Source organism: Lactuca saligna, chromosome 1, assembly GCF_052625555.1.
Source record: "Lactuca saligna cultivar CGN05327 chromosome 1, ASM5262555v1, whole genome shotgun sequence".
Lineage (NCBI taxonomy): Eukaryota > Viridiplantae > Streptophyta > Magnoliopsida > Asterales > Asteraceae > Lactuca > Lactuca saligna.
The window spans coordinates 73,339,820-73,347,469 of NC_136417.1; positions in this window are offsets into that span (position 1 = coordinate 73,339,820).

The following is a 7,650-nucleotide window of genomic DNA, read 5'->3' on the forward strand; positions in this document are numbered from 1 at the left end:
TATACAACACATAGCATACATATAACACAATGCACATAATCTCATATATACACATAGCATACAAGGCTCTCTGGCATACACATAAATACCACTCTAGGTAATGTATAGTGAGAAGACTCACCTCGGGTAACTCGGTAATCTCGAACTCGGTAATATCTGCTCTAGCCTCCGCCTAATCACATGGAATAAGCACTCTAATCAATACAACTCTCAAGGCTAGACTGATCCCTCTCTTAGCACTCTCAGAATGGTAAAAGACCATTTTACCCCTCTCATGGCTCAAAGACCCTAAAGTTGACAAAACCCTAAAGTCAACAAAAGTCAACTCTCCAGGTTACGCTGCGTGTACCAAACATGTACGCTGGGCATACCCAGTGTCCTCACAGAAACGGGGTGCGTGACCCCTAACGACGCGCGTACTGGGATTACGCCCCGCGTAACTCCCAGTTTCAGACTCTAAGCTCTTGAGGTCTTAAACAGTTAAGACCCATGTCCAACTTCTAGATCTGACCATTTCTAAGCCTCTTAATCCATAAAGTTGGTGACTTTAAGCCTTTACATGGCTGGACAAGTCACTAACACCCATAACATTCCATTTCCCAACTCTAGGAAGCTCATAATTCAAGCATGACCTCATAACAACGACCAAGATGGAATTTTTATGGATCTATAACACAAATATCACTGAAATGGGACAAATCTAGGTCCATGGAGTACATTACACTCATAAAGTCTCCACCTTTGGGACTTTTAACCCTAGAAATGGTCCATGCAACATTAAACCAAATAAAGAGGAAAGTTTTGAACTTTATACCTCTAGATGAAGCTCCTTTCTCTGAAGATCTCAGATCCAAACTTGCACTTCAAGCCCTAGCCTCCACAAGCTCTTCTCCTTCTTCTTCACTAACACACCAAGACACGTTTAGCTCCAAAACACACACACTCAAGCTAAGGACGATGGAAGGCTCTCTCTTAGGGTTTCACTCTCTGATATGGAGGCTGAGAAATGAGCCTTAGCATCCTTTAAATAGTGCATAAGCCAAACATTTAGGGTTTGCATCTAGACCCATTACGCCCAGCGTAACCCTAGGTACGCCCAGCGTACCTGGGTGAGTCCGCGTCCAAAATAAGCGCATGAGTACGCGCAGCGTACTCCCCAGTACGCCCAACGTACTCATTTGCTACAAGAATTCTCTCAAGGGACCAATCTTGACAACTTGACAAAATGAAAGGGTTAAATAGCTTTACCTGAATTTTGGGATGTTATAATTCTCCCCCACTAGAACCAGACTTCTCCCTCGAAGTCTCATGCCGAAAACAACTCCGGATGCTGCTCCCGCATCTCTGACTCCGTCTACCAAGTCAGCTCGGTCCCCCTCCGATGTTGCCACTGGACCTGAACCAGGGGCACCTCCTTGTTCCTCAGAACCTTGATCTTTCGATCCCGAATCGTGATTAGCCTCTCCGCATAATTCAGGCTCGCATCTACCTGAATATCCTCCAGTGGTACCACCGCCGACTCATCGGCTATACACTTCCTCAACTGAGACACGTGGAAGGTATCATGAATCTTGCTCAACTCCGCAGGTAGCTCCAACCGATATGCTACCTTGCCCACCCTCGCGGACACTCTGAATGGACCGATGTACCGGGATCCCAACTTGCCCCTCTTCCTGAATCGGATCACTCCTTTCCAAGGAGACACCTTCAGGAGTACATAATCTCCGACCTGAAACTCAAGCTCGGATCGTCGTCTATCTGCGTAACTCTTCTGGCGACTCTGAGCCGTCAACAACCTCTGTCTAACCTGCTGAATCTGCTCTGTCGTCTGAAGCACTATCTCAATGCTGCCCATCACTCGTTGCCCTACCTCTCCCCAACAAATGGGAGTCCGAAACCTCCTCACATATAACAACTCGTAGGGAGGCATCCCAATACTCGAATGATGGCTGTTGTTATTGTTGGATTAGTGTCTAAGTCCATAACTATTTTGGTATGTACTTGACCCGATGGTGCATGGTCCTTTTGGGTTGCCTTCACCAAAGCAACTTGATTGGAGAAATAAATAAAGAGAGAGGTTATTATGATTTATTAATATGTTATAAGAATAATATATTAAAGGAGAAATCATATTTGTTTAATTAATATTGGTCAATAATTAATTGAGAATTAATTTTGTGATCAGATGTAATTAATTAAACTAGAGGGGCTGAATTGTAATTATGTGATAGTTGCAAAATAGGGCAATGGTTATCCTTGTTAAAGGATGGACGAATTCAAGGATAAGGATATCCTTGAAATCGTTCAAGGCCTAAGAGATAAGGGTTTTTCAAGACTTATCTTATGGTTGCTTGATGGGCAAGTAACTAGATAAGGATAAGGACTGAAACCCTAATCCCAACCCTATATAAAGACCCCTAAGGCTCATGAATTCGTCCAAGCCTTCCCAAGAAGTCCTAGGGACGAATTCTAACACCTCTCCTCTCTCTTTATACCTTCTCCATTTGCTCTTGGTGTTTGTAAGCCATTAGAGGAGTGACACTTGTGACTCTAAGCCTTCCAAAGTCAATTCAAGGAGGAATTGGGATTGTTATTACTACATAACAATCAAGGTAATATCTTAAACCTAATTATATGTTAATATTGATTTCCATATGCTAGAATTAGGGTTTATAGTCTTGGATTCAAAGCATGTACAATAGAGAAACCTAGATCCAAGCATTAGGGTTTGTATGAGCACATAGGGTGTCTTATGACCAAAACCCATCAGTGGTATCAGAGCCTTGATTGGTTTCTATTGTATTGATGCTTGATATATCTAAAAAATTCATTTTTTGGTGTTTTGGAGGCTGGACTCGCCGAGTCCAAGGTGACTCAACGAGTCCAGGCTTTACTCGACGAGTCAACTCGTCAGATAGAGCTTATCTTGGGATTTCTTGCTGTTTTTGCATTGGGATAGTTACCTTATCATGTTAGATCAATATTAATCCGATTATATGATATATTTGACTATATTTTTGATCTAATTGAGGATATTTATCAATCAATAAGATAATTGTTTCCTTATAAGATAATTGATTAATTATTTTGAGTAAATTGATAAATTGTTTTGCAAGAAATCATTAAACAAATCAAATATGGATAATTATGTAATTAAATGTTAGTTTAGATTATTTGTTATTTGATCCTTGTTGTTATGAAAAGTTTCATATTTTTCCCTTTAGGTTTTATAGTTTAAATTTGAACCCAATAGTTTTGTAGTTTTGAAATTTAAATAGTTGAAACCCTAAAGTTTTGAAAAAAGGTTTCAAAACTTGCCCTCAAGTTTTGGAATTTAAAAGTTGATTAAAAGTTTAATTAGGAATGTTAAATTCTAAAACCCTAACATAGTTTTGAAAAAAGTTCAAATCACACCCTTATGGTTTTATTAATTAATTAAGGTGTATAATTAAAAGAGGTTTAATAAATCTATAAAAGTTTAGGTTTACAATTTAATTGAATTAAAAGTATAATTGTTAAATTAGACCACCTAGTATTTTGAAAGTATAAAATACACCCTAAACTATATATAATATTAAAAGTCTAACATTATATATGTGTATGAGTAAAAGTCAGTCTTACCGTTAGTAGGCCTCATTCACGAAGCTGGTCTATAAGGGGTGTTTAAGGAAATTGCCTATAAAATGGCGATTGAATGGGTATCCACTCTTACCCACCGCACTCTTGACTAGTGGAGGGTCGTTAGCCGAACGGGTAGGATAGGACAAAACCTTCCATTATAAGTATAATGAAATATAAAAGTAACTAAATGTTTTCATAAAATTCCCAATCTTAGTTACTTAGGCAAAAGTGAATTGATGCAATTCCATGAAATTACACTTTGTGCCCTTGCGAAGACGTTAGTGAAGCGTGTGTGGTTTACCGGCACACTAAATGGTTCTAAGCAAAGGTAGCAAAGGGTGACTCAATGTTTGTCATAGTTCGGTGGAGCGTGTGTGGTTTACCGGCACATCGAATAGGTGACTGTAACATGTGAGGGCACCATGTAAGTTTGCATGGTTATTCACACCCGCTTTGTGATCCTCGGCATCCCAGTCACAAACAAGAAGGGCATATCGAGATTTAAACATGCCATTGAAAGTTCAATGAATCTCAAAGGATCTAGGAGTTTTCATAGATTTAAAACTTAAATTTCTTTTTCGTTTTTCATGGTGGAAATTAGTGAATCGTCATTCACTTACCTTCAAATATTCTGCAATTAGGGTTACGGCATCCCTCTCCCGAGTTGTAGAATATTGTGTTGGGTCCTACCCTTAGTATTTCATTTGGGTGATTTACTAAGGACTCAATCAATCAACTAACTTGAATTTGTTTTTCTCCCATTTTGTAGATATCAAAGTTCGAAAACTATGGTCTTCCCAAATCCCGTGGAACAAGCATTCCACATGAAGATGGTATTCCACGATTCATCGAGGAACAAGAAATCATGCTTCACTTCCTCCTCCTCCTCCTATTGTTCTCCCCAACCCACAAGATCGAAGAATTGAAAGGATCAATATCACTAAAGCCCTATTGGAAATGAAACATGAAGATGGTAAACCCGTGTGTGCCCACGTTCTAGGAATGAAATCACACATTGATAGGTTGATAATGTTGGGTGTGTCATTCCCAGATGAGTTGGCTGTGAATTGGGTTTTGCAGTCACTTCCTGAATCATATAATGAGTTCAAAAGAAAGTATTATATGATGAATCATGACGACAACCTCATTGACCTAACTTACATGCTCATTGCTGCTGAATCAGAAATGATTTGGCGAAGCAATGGAACGTATTTGTTGGAAAAGTCAACCGACCATGCTTCCAAGGACGTTCTAGGAGAACCGACCTGTGTTTACTGCCAAAAGAAAGGGCGTTGGATACAAGTCTGCCCAAAGAGCCTGAAGAGTCCAGAAGATGGGAGAGTCAAAGAGTATGGTTGAACTTCAGGTAAAATCCACTATCTAACTCCATTAAGTTCCTATTCATTAATTCTTAATACATAATGTAATAAGATTGCATTTGAATGTTTTACAGGATCGGTGAAAAGAAAGGAAGCTTGGTGAAAGAGCAAGATGAATCTAATCACAAGGAATGGATCTTGATCGCATGGACTTGAAGATTAGATTTTGATCTTAGATAGTTATGATAGAGTTGTTACAAAATTTTCTTTTTAAATACATAGTTTTCAATGGATTTTGCATTGTAAGGACAAATGTTTTCTGCTGCTTTTATAAATAAAATAAATTTTCGTTTGACTTATTTATTTATTTGTTTATTTCCTTGCAATGAAATCGTTATGAAAATTGGTGTTTGCATATTTCTACAACAAATGGATATGATTCTTATTTATGGTGTTTATGGAAAAGTCGAGAATTTACCAAATAGGGAGAGTTTCTCATCGCCTAAGTTTCAATTGGACAGAAACTTGGAATCATGCAACGTTGATGCACGATGAATGAAAAATTTCGTATTTGGAAATTAGACTAATTCATTGACAAAGTGTCAAGTGAAGGACTAGGAGATCGAGTACACAAAGTTGTGTGTTGATCAAAGTCCACCATAAGAGTAACAAAATATTCGTCATGATTTACTAAAGGTTTAGTAAATATGATTATACTTATAAAATTAAGTGTAATTCTGAATTGATTGAAAAAGTTTAAATCAATAGTAGAACGAATAACAAGAATCAAGTAGGCAGAAAGATAAAAGTTTCTCCATTCTAAGAAGACGGGAGAGTACCTTTTATGCTTTATGATAAGTCTTAATGATTAAGAACCATATCTCAATTGATCCTCTAAGTGAGTCTTAGTACAATTGTATGTCTAAGAAGAGAAATCAAGAATTGAAGAAATGGTTAAATCAAAAGGTCAATCATACTTTGTTCCAAATCAAGTCTTAGAGTTAAGATTATGACATTGAGTGAAAAGTATTAAGAAGGTTTATAACATTCATCAATTGTGGAAAGTTGTGATGTCTTGGTTAAGACAAAGAACAACTAAGACCAAAATTATGAAGTGTTTTGATAAAAACTACACTAACTCTTGAATATTTGTTTGTCAAGAAATGTTTTGACAAGAGAATCGTATATGTCAAGGAGTCAGTGGGAGTCTTTATAGTCTTGAAAAGTTTGAAGAACAAATCAAATAAACCTTATCGATCATCACTAGCACACGAGTTGAGGTTTACAACCTATCGTGATGACATTATTTGGTTTCTGTGCCAATCCAATCGAGTTAGTTATGCATGTAAGTTCTATGAGTTCTCATTTTGAACGCATAAAAGGCAAAGCATCTTAATCAATGAAAGGTACATTGATAGGAAAGGGTGAGCTGCTTAACTACTTGGAAGACGTGGTGGGTAGCTGTGCTACCATGAGGCAAAAAATCAAGATTAAGAAAGTTCGGTCCATATGAGTTTGAATTTGTCGTAAACCTTGGTTTTAACAAATTCACATGGATAGGAACACATACGCCATTTAAATCTATGTGTCATAAGATTTCCTCCTTCATGAAAATGATTGTGAGGAAATGCTTTCACTAAGAAAGATTTTAAGAAGATAGTGATTGTAAAATTGCATTCTCGAAATCAATTATGGTTATGGTATCCCTTTCCATAATTTGAATTGTGAGGTTTGGCAATTAGTCTTAAGTGTTTAGACACACATATGAACTATCGAAGGCAAAGGTGTATAAGTTCAAGAAGCCTTGATAAAAGATTATCAAAGCACTAAGTATTAGAAACATGAACTTAAGAAATTCAATAAGCATTGTTTTTCTGAAAGTTAAGATGTTTATGAATACATGTCGAAGCTAGTGGGAACATAAGTGTTATGTTTTATAATAATCATCATGATAGTGGGAGCATAAATGTTATGATTGTATGATTATTAAGGCACGTATTGCAAGCTGGCAACATTAATTATAGAAAGCAAGAGTTATACCTTGCAAAGTCGTAAGGGTTGTAAAGTTGTTTTGCTATAATTAAGGGAGAGAATATTATGCTTCATTTCAAATCTAAAGGTTTAGGTTGAGAAATGTTAATAAATTTAGTCAAGGGTACATAGTGTGTTCTTAAAATTTCGATTATGATTACGTCATTCCTCTTCACAATTTGATTTTGAGAACATAGCCAAATAAAACATTATGCGCCGTGTCCCATACGCTTCGGGTATAGGATCGATTGCAAATGCTTTAATGATTGACCATTCTAAATTTTTCCAAATCTCTAGCGCATTTAGAGGGAAAAAGGACTAGAATCGGTTTTGACTAGAATAATTAAACAACTATCAAAGGACAATCCAAAGTTCGATGAGGATTAGTCGCTTGTGAGTAGTTGGAAGCATGGTATTGGATGGACCATATCGACATTATTATGAATAGAAACGATTCTATTAAGAATGAGTTGTCATATGGAAAATATGGAAATGTGTCCATATTGGATGGACCATATCGACATCATTATGAATAGATGAGATTCTATTAAGAATGAGTTGTCATATGGAAAATATGGAAATGTATCCATATTGGGAATTGAATATTAAAAAATCTATGACTAGATTAGAAACTTTTATGCAAAAGGATGTTCAAAGGAATGTACTTTGAGTGAGAGAC